The sequence below is a fragment of the Catharus ustulatus genome, chromosome 3, assembly GCF_009819885.2.
Source record: "Catharus ustulatus isolate bCatUst1 chromosome 3, bCatUst1.pri.v2, whole genome shotgun sequence".
Classification (NCBI taxonomy): Eukaryota; Metazoa; Chordata; class Aves; order Passeriformes; family Turdidae; genus Catharus; species Catharus ustulatus.
Window position 1 is genome coordinate 81,654,045 of NC_046223.1, and position 8,035 is coordinate 81,662,079.

Genomic DNA, 8,035 nt, shown 5'->3' on the forward strand with positions numbered 1-8,035 from the left:
AAGTGCAATTTTATACTCCAGTGTATTTGCATTTTCACTGACATTAAAACAAAGATTGGTCAGAATAAATAACAGACTCTATTCATTGGGGGTTTTTACCTCCAAGAAAATCTATTTTGAATTTTGGTGGATCAATGCAGAATCGTAAAGTCTGGCAGTAGTTCAATGGACGTGTCATGTGAGTGAAGGAATTTATTTATCCTTATGTGTGCAGATGGGGTGGAGAACATCATGAACAAAGCTCTCTCAGTAATGCTGACAGAGTTGCTTCCTGACTGCTTGCACTGGTACTGTTTTGATGCTGCTTTCTTTCCTTCTCACATGTGTTTATGCATGGTGAAAACAGGTCACATACATTCAAAATCTTTCCCCAAAATAAAGTAGTATCTCTACCACTAATTTTTTTATTTTAATGATAATAATATTTATTCATATTATCATGAGAAGCAATGCCACAACCACTGATTTCATGAAAGGGAAGCCTCTCCTGCCATTTGAAACCATATCTGGATGGATCAAGTCCTAACATTGTTACTTGAACCAATTCCTCTTTTTCCCCGTGGAACTCACTGAAAGTCTTTCCAGGGTTCAGCACGGCAGGGATACTCCACTTTCCATCTAGCTGAAGAGAGAGATAAGGAAAGGGAGCTGGAAACTCCTTAGTCCTTGTTTGTGCCAGGCTGTTCCTGGAACTGCTGTGTACATAACGCTGTGAGAGTCTCTGGGACCTTTCCCACACTGTCTGTTCCCTCCAGAAAGGTGTTTGCTGTGACTTGGCTGACAGCAGAAACCACATTAAGAGGGGTGAAGAATAATCTTCTCTGGTTGCAACTCTGAAGAGAAAGGATTTAAGACTTTGCAGTGTAATGAATCAGAGATGGGGTTCTGCTGTGTGTCATTTCTTAGTTACGGAACAAGGATTAAGGGTATCATCTTAATAGAGGAATATGGGAAGTTAAACAGGCTATCCAGTAAACACTCCTCCCAAACCTTCAGAAGGGTAGCAATAAATCCTGCAAGACCTTTCATCAGCTGCCTGGGGAAACAAAATATAATCATTGTCTCTGCAGTGCCTAACGTGCAATATAATTCAAAGTCATTTTAAAATTATACACCTACCTGCTACCAATGCAGTCTGAGTAGGCAAAATTAGTAACAGGCATGCCCAGTAAATCCAAGATTTAATGCTTTAGCTAGAATGCTAATGTCTAAATTAAGTAATACTATCAGTCATGAGAATTACAGTTATCTGCCACCTTATATTTTCCTATTTATTTGAGGGGTTTTATTTATTCTTATTATAGCACTTGTAAAACCCGATAGCTCTGGCAGAAGGAGAGACAATCTCTCTGCATGTGGCCACTGGTGTTGCTGAACTGTCTGCTGCAGCATGTTCAGGGCACCCAGGGAATGCGAAACACTGATCTGGACAAGGAGGCAAAGGGAGAGGATTTGCTACTTCATAACCAGCCTAGGAATTGATTAAAAAAGAGCAAAGTCTTCTGGGCTGCAGCACCTTACTGCTTGGGAGATGCTGGGTGGGCACTGCCACAGGGGAAGGAAAGCTCCATATTCAAACCCCTGCTTTACTCCCTCCTTGGCAGGGAGCCCAGGGAAAATTGCTATACCCCAGGGTTAGTGCCCACAGCAAAGCACTTGGAAGGGGACCTGGCTGCTTCCTACCTGTGCTGGGTGTGAATTGTGCCTCGCTTGAAAGTTGGACTTCAGACCTCAAGTTGGTGTTTAAGAAAAGCTTCCACTTTCACCTTTGGAGCTCCTCACTCAGTATCCTGAAGCTGACCCAATGTGGATTTGTGCATACAAGAAAAAAACTGCACATCTACTGTTCAGATTGCAGGAAGAATAGCTTAACAGCAAAGCACCGTAAAAGACTGAAAGAACGACACATTGTTCACCAATGAGTTAGCCCAAATACTTTTCTATGCAAGTGATATATGCAGATAAACAGTTTATCTCATTTTCCCCTGGGAAAGTTGAGGATCTACTTTAGCTTTGTTGAAGGCTGAGTTGTCTCACTCAATACCAATGCAAGAGGTTGCATCAGGTGCTAGAAAGAAAAATATAGGTACCAACAGCTGACCTCATAAGTAGATATATAAGCTGAGAACTGTTGGGTTCTCCCCTTCAAAACATTGAGTTCTGATTTGAAGTGAGTGTCCATAATTTAATTTCTTATTAAACTCATTCAAAATAACACTGGGTCCTGCAGACGCTTTGTTTTATTGATGCAAACATGATGAAGCCGCTGACCATCATAAAAAAGGACCGGGGGCATTCAAACTCAGTGCTGCTCTATGCTCATGCTTTAGCTCTTTACCCTTTCTTGCTGTTTACACAAGATTTTTAAATAGTTATTTGAGATCTAATATTAGCTGCTGTGTCAGCTGGCCCCTGCTGAGGCCTAAATCCTTCTGCTGACCAGGAAAGTGTAAGACTGCAATCTCAAAAAGGAATGTGTCTCTTGCCTTCCAGTGTGTGGAGGTGGGAATGAATAGGAGAGTGTTTTTCCCAGAAAAGTGAACAATGGCAAGGCATGAGAACACAGGCTGATGTACATTTTCAGTGGTCCCATGCCCCCTGGCAATTTGTTCCTTCTCTCCATGCTGCCACCTCCACAATGCCAACACAAGTGCTTGCATGCCTGCCTGGTGAGTCAGATCCAGCTGAACTGATCCAGCTAAAAAAAAAATAATAAAAAAAAACCTGTTTTGAACATACTATGCCTGCCAAATCGTGTCCAGACTGCATGACCTGGGTTTCAGAGCTGGAAACTGAAGCAGAATTTGTCACACAGGCAACTCAATAGCTCCATCAAACCTGGTTCCTGCTGTGCCAAGCATGCAATGGGACTTTCAGGGTCTTGTTTTTCATTATCAGAACAATCTAAAAGTGTTCTGCACTTCCAAACAGGAGCTCTGAGGGAAACTTGAATTTCAAAGCCCATTGAAGCACCAAAACAGTAGGGGCTGCATCTGTGTCCTTCATAGACAAAGTTCCCACCAGAGGAATGGGCAGAACAGGCAAGCCCAGCTCCAGCCACACGGGCTGATGGGATCACCTTGCTCTGGGCATGGCCTGGTGAATTTTCACGCTGAAACACAACATCCCAGGGCAGGCAGGGCGAGTGGTGGTGCTGCAGCAAAGCTTGGGTCACAGGGTGAGCACCCCTTGGCACAGGTGGCCACCACTTTTGGGGCAAACTCCTCTTGCTGCCTGCTTCACGGGGTCCCTGTGTGTACTGCTGTACCTGTTCTGTGCTGTCACTATGGGGAATCAAAGCAGCAAGTTACTGGGAACTGAAGCAGCATGTTTCTCATTGCTGCAGAGAGGCATGGAGATGCTTTGCAGGAGTTGCTGGCCAACTGGAGGGTAGTTGTGGAAGCAAACTACATTTCAGGTGCACCTGCAGCACTCAGGCATGACAACCACCACAACCTTTTCAGCAGCATGAACGCTTGGTGCCTTTTCATTTCTCAAATTTAATTGAATCCCTATCAATGACATGAGCACTTGGGAAATGTTCACTGTTAGAAAAAAACAAGTCAAACTTTGATTACACGGGCCTGTATTGTTAAAAAAAAAGAAAAAAAAAAAAAGAAAGAAATTGGCCAGTTCTGTATCAAAAAATCGATCTTCTCTGAAGGCTGAGTTGGTAAATAAATCAGGAGGGGAAGCTGCTGTAAATTGGAAGAGCTCTACCACATTCACAAGCAAAGCAACAGAGGCAAATCATGCATGAGTCAGTCACACTGCTGAGCTGTGGATGTGTTTATACCCAAAAGTAATTGCAGCTATATCCCTTCAGAGGAGGGAAAAGCACCCCACATTTTCCCTGGGGTACAGAGACTCACAAGGGAAGCTGGTAGTCATCATCATCCCTGGCAGTCCAGGCTGTACCTCTCCCCACACTGACATGTGCCTTGTGTACCCTTGAGCCACCCTAACCTAAACTGAGCCAGACACTGCCAGTGAAGTGTATGCTTTCTGGCCAAAGAGAATTAGACTCATAATATTCTCCTTTGCAAGTCACTGAGTTACTGGTCTAGTTTTACTTATATTGCAGTTACACCTGGCAACTCATGATAATAGAGGCTTGAGGTATTTGTAACAGCACAAAAAAAAAAAAAAAAGAAAAGACAACTAAAACCAAACCAAACCAGCCAACCAACAAAAAAAAAACAAACCAAAAAAGCCCACCAAAACTACTAACCTTTATCAAATAATTAATATGAGGAAAAAAATGAAGCATTGCATTATTAAAGCAGTATTTAGTCTGCAGCTAAAAGGCCACAAAAGCCTTTACTTCTCACTGCTACCTCAGGTCTCCTTAAGAGGCTCGTCTGGGATTTAAAGGGTAAGTATGGTGGAATAGTCTGCAGATGAGAGCAGAACCCTTAATGCTGCCTTTTCAGGACATTATTCTTTCCATTTGTATAGAGACAATTGCTTCAGCTAACCTGCCTGGCCTGTACCCTAGGCAACCTGACATATTAAAACTGCCTAATCCATCAAACAAATGGTTTGTCCTGGCTCCATCAAAAATAAATAAATAGCCAACCCCCCTCCATGAAAAACAAAATGTTTCAACATCAAAAAAAGCTTCTTCCCTGCCTCATCTTCCTCCTTCCATATACCCAAAGGGAAATCTTACAGCACAGCCACAAGGTCTGCAGAAGAGCAATATCTAAGGACTATCACTTAGCACAGGCATTTCTAATATAACCTTGAGGACAGGGATCCAGGGGAGAGTTGGAGCTGGAATATCAACCCCTCTAGTGTGGCTACAAGATTAAAAAACACCCTTGAGGCTGATGGCTTGTCATCAGCCTCCGATCAGAGTCTTGCACAGCACTAAGCATCTCCTCTTCCTTCCCCACTGTATTCAGCAGCCTGCACAGAACCTTTTCCTGTGCTCCTCAGGATCTTTGTTTTGAAAATCTGAGTTTATTTACTCTCTTTGATTTCCTAGCTGGGGATGCATACGTGGAGCCTGCTAATGAAGCTGAAATAGCAGAGTCAAAGCACTTTTTCAATTCTGGCTGGCACTGGTGGAAGAGCACTGGCCAGTCACTATCCCTGCATGCATACTAGAAGATAATGCCATGAAACACTGCACAGCAGGTACAGGCACAGGGCTGGAGCTGTGCACCCCTGCACAGGCAACTCAGCATGATGCTTTCCTTGTCCTGTGCTGCCATGAGCCGTAAGATCTAAACCCCACCATATGCCAGGCATCCTAAGCCTCATTAATTCAGCATGGTTTGACAGCATCTAATTTCTAAAGGCACTTAAAGACTCTAGCTACCACCATTAATACCTCCATTACGGAGCATAAAGACTTACATGCACCTGAATAGGAGCTCTGAGGTGGCACCCTGGTCCTGGGCTGAATAGGTGGACAAGGAACAGCTGCCTCAGTCAACTACCCTTTGTCTTAGGCTTCAGACTATTCTCACCTCTTGCAGCAGCTGCACTGTGTTCTGCAGCAGGCATGATGATGGGTATCACTGGCTGGCCAGGATTTAATTAAACACAGATGGAACTGAGGCAGCCTGAACCTGATGCAAAGTGCTTCAAGCTCTTGCTTCTCCTTGGGGTCCACAAGCTGCAAAACCAGCAGCACTTCCCAGTTTGGTCATAAAATTTTCTTAAAGCTATTTGCTGCTTGTTTTTTGAAGCAAAGCTTTCATTATCTGGAAGAGACATTAAGAGACACTCTCAGCAACTTATCACTAATAAAAACAAACATTAGGCCTGGACAGGCTAGGTACATCAGTGCACTGTTCAGTAGCTGCTTCTGCCTTGCCCAAGCACCAGCTGGGAATGGCCACTCAAAAGCTTCTCTGGAACCACCATTATTTGCAGAGGTGTTGGCGCTTCTTGGTGGAGAAAAATGCCACACAAAATACCAAAAGGGGTTCTCCATGATGGATGGATGCCACCTCGGCCAAGTGACCATGGAGCAGCATGGCCCTTCTTTCCAATCTCGTGATGGGCTGGGAGGGCAGGAGGGAGGATGTGCATCTGGATAAAGGTTGTGTTACTGTCCAGAGCCTCCTTGTCCTGGAAGGATGAGACATAATTTTCAGGCTGTCCTGGACTGATCGAGAAAGCTCCCTTCCCAGGACTGGGCCCAAGTGTATGTTTATGCATGACCATGTCTTGATGGCGCCTAGACTGAGGAGAACACAGCAGGGTTTCCTCCTACAGGTCATGACTGGACATACAAATGTTATTTCTTGTGAGGGATATTTGAAAAAGGTTCCAAAAAAGCCACAGAAATTATTTAATGCCTCGAGAATCCATTTTTCTATAGATATCTTGGGTGTAACATTTGGGGGTTTATCAAAGAGGAGACTGAAAGATAACTGTCCTGGAAATATCAGCTACTGTAAGGCTCCTTAACCAGCAGCAGCATGTATAGCAAAAACCAGTGACTGGAAGCTGAAGCCAGGCAAATTAAAATGGTAAATAAGCCATATATTTTTAAGAATGGGGTTAATTAACCACTAGAACAAATCCTCAAGGGAAGCTGTGGATTCCTATCTCTGGAGAGTTTCAAATCATGCCTGGTTGCCTTTTTAGAAGATGTACTTTAGCCAAAGAAGCTATTAGGTTCAATACATGGGTAATTGTGTGAGATGTAATGGCCTGTGATATACAGGAAATAAGAACAGATGCTTTAATGTTTCTTTCTGGCCTTAAACCTAAGAAGCTATTCATCTAGATGGGAGCCCTGTGCCTATAGCTGAGAATTTGATCCAAGTCTATGACTGCAACATTTATAAACTGGTGAAAAATGAGTGTATAAATGCATCAAAGAGAATAGATGAAACAATGAATGGGGAGCTAAGGATGGAGGAACACACCAATAATGTAATTTATTTCTATTTTTTAATGAATTATGCTGGAATCCAGTGACACCTATAGAAACCAGGACTGTGAGGCGGTAATTTACACTGGAGAAATTCAAATGAAACGGCAAGATATCAGACTATGTTTGGAGACTGCCAGGTTTCTGTGATAAAATTGCGTTAGTAATTAATAATCTCACAGAAAAAAAAAGAGAGAAGAGAGATCATCTGCTACCATGTGTCTATTAGCAGATAAATCCAAAGTGAAAGATATCCCCTATGGGACTATTTGATGGATTATATTAAATTTAATGGTAATGGAAAGAATACTGTAATTGGAAGATGCTGGAGGGAAAAGATATTGTGGGAGCAAGAGAAGGAGATGCACTGCTGGCACAGAAAGCACCATGGTATAGGAATGGGTTCATTCCTGCCAAACTGCACCAAAAAAGCAGAAGATGTTCCATTCCCCATAGGCAAGGACCAGAAAATGTACAGGATCATCTCAGCTAATATGGAAGCCAATCTGCAATATCCCCAAGGGAGGTACATTTGACAACTGAAGTGTGGAAAATAAATATTAGAAATGCCAGAATTTTTTGAATCGTCGAGTACATTTTAGAGGAATAAAATGACAAGTTCAATTAGGTTCCTCGAAGCAGAGGAGAGAAACTGATTAATCAGGCATGGAAGTTCCTAAGTAACCAAAACAACTGTGTGGGCTTTCTCCTCTTGACTCATGTTACAGGAGGAGGGTATATCTATTTGAAAATGGAATACATTTCCACATGCTCTATAAAGGAATGTCCAAATGCATCTAGATAGAAAATGGTCCCTATTATTTAAGTCTCTACAGAGCCTCTCATACGTTGTACAAAGCTCTGGAATATGTACAGGATTTTTGGGTGTTTTCTTTGAAGATGAAGTAGCTTTTAAAAGAATTTGTGGACTCAGTGCTATCATGCCAAAACAGCAATATAAACTTCACAAGTAAACTAGTATTGAACACAAAGATAACTACACCAAATGGCAACCTAGATTAAAATAAGACAACGTAACATTTATAGTATTTGTAGTCCAAAGTCTTCTTGGAAAAATCGCCGTGTCTGTCAGAAATGCACAATGTGTAGAGCCATATACCTGCCAATTGTCAGCAGAAT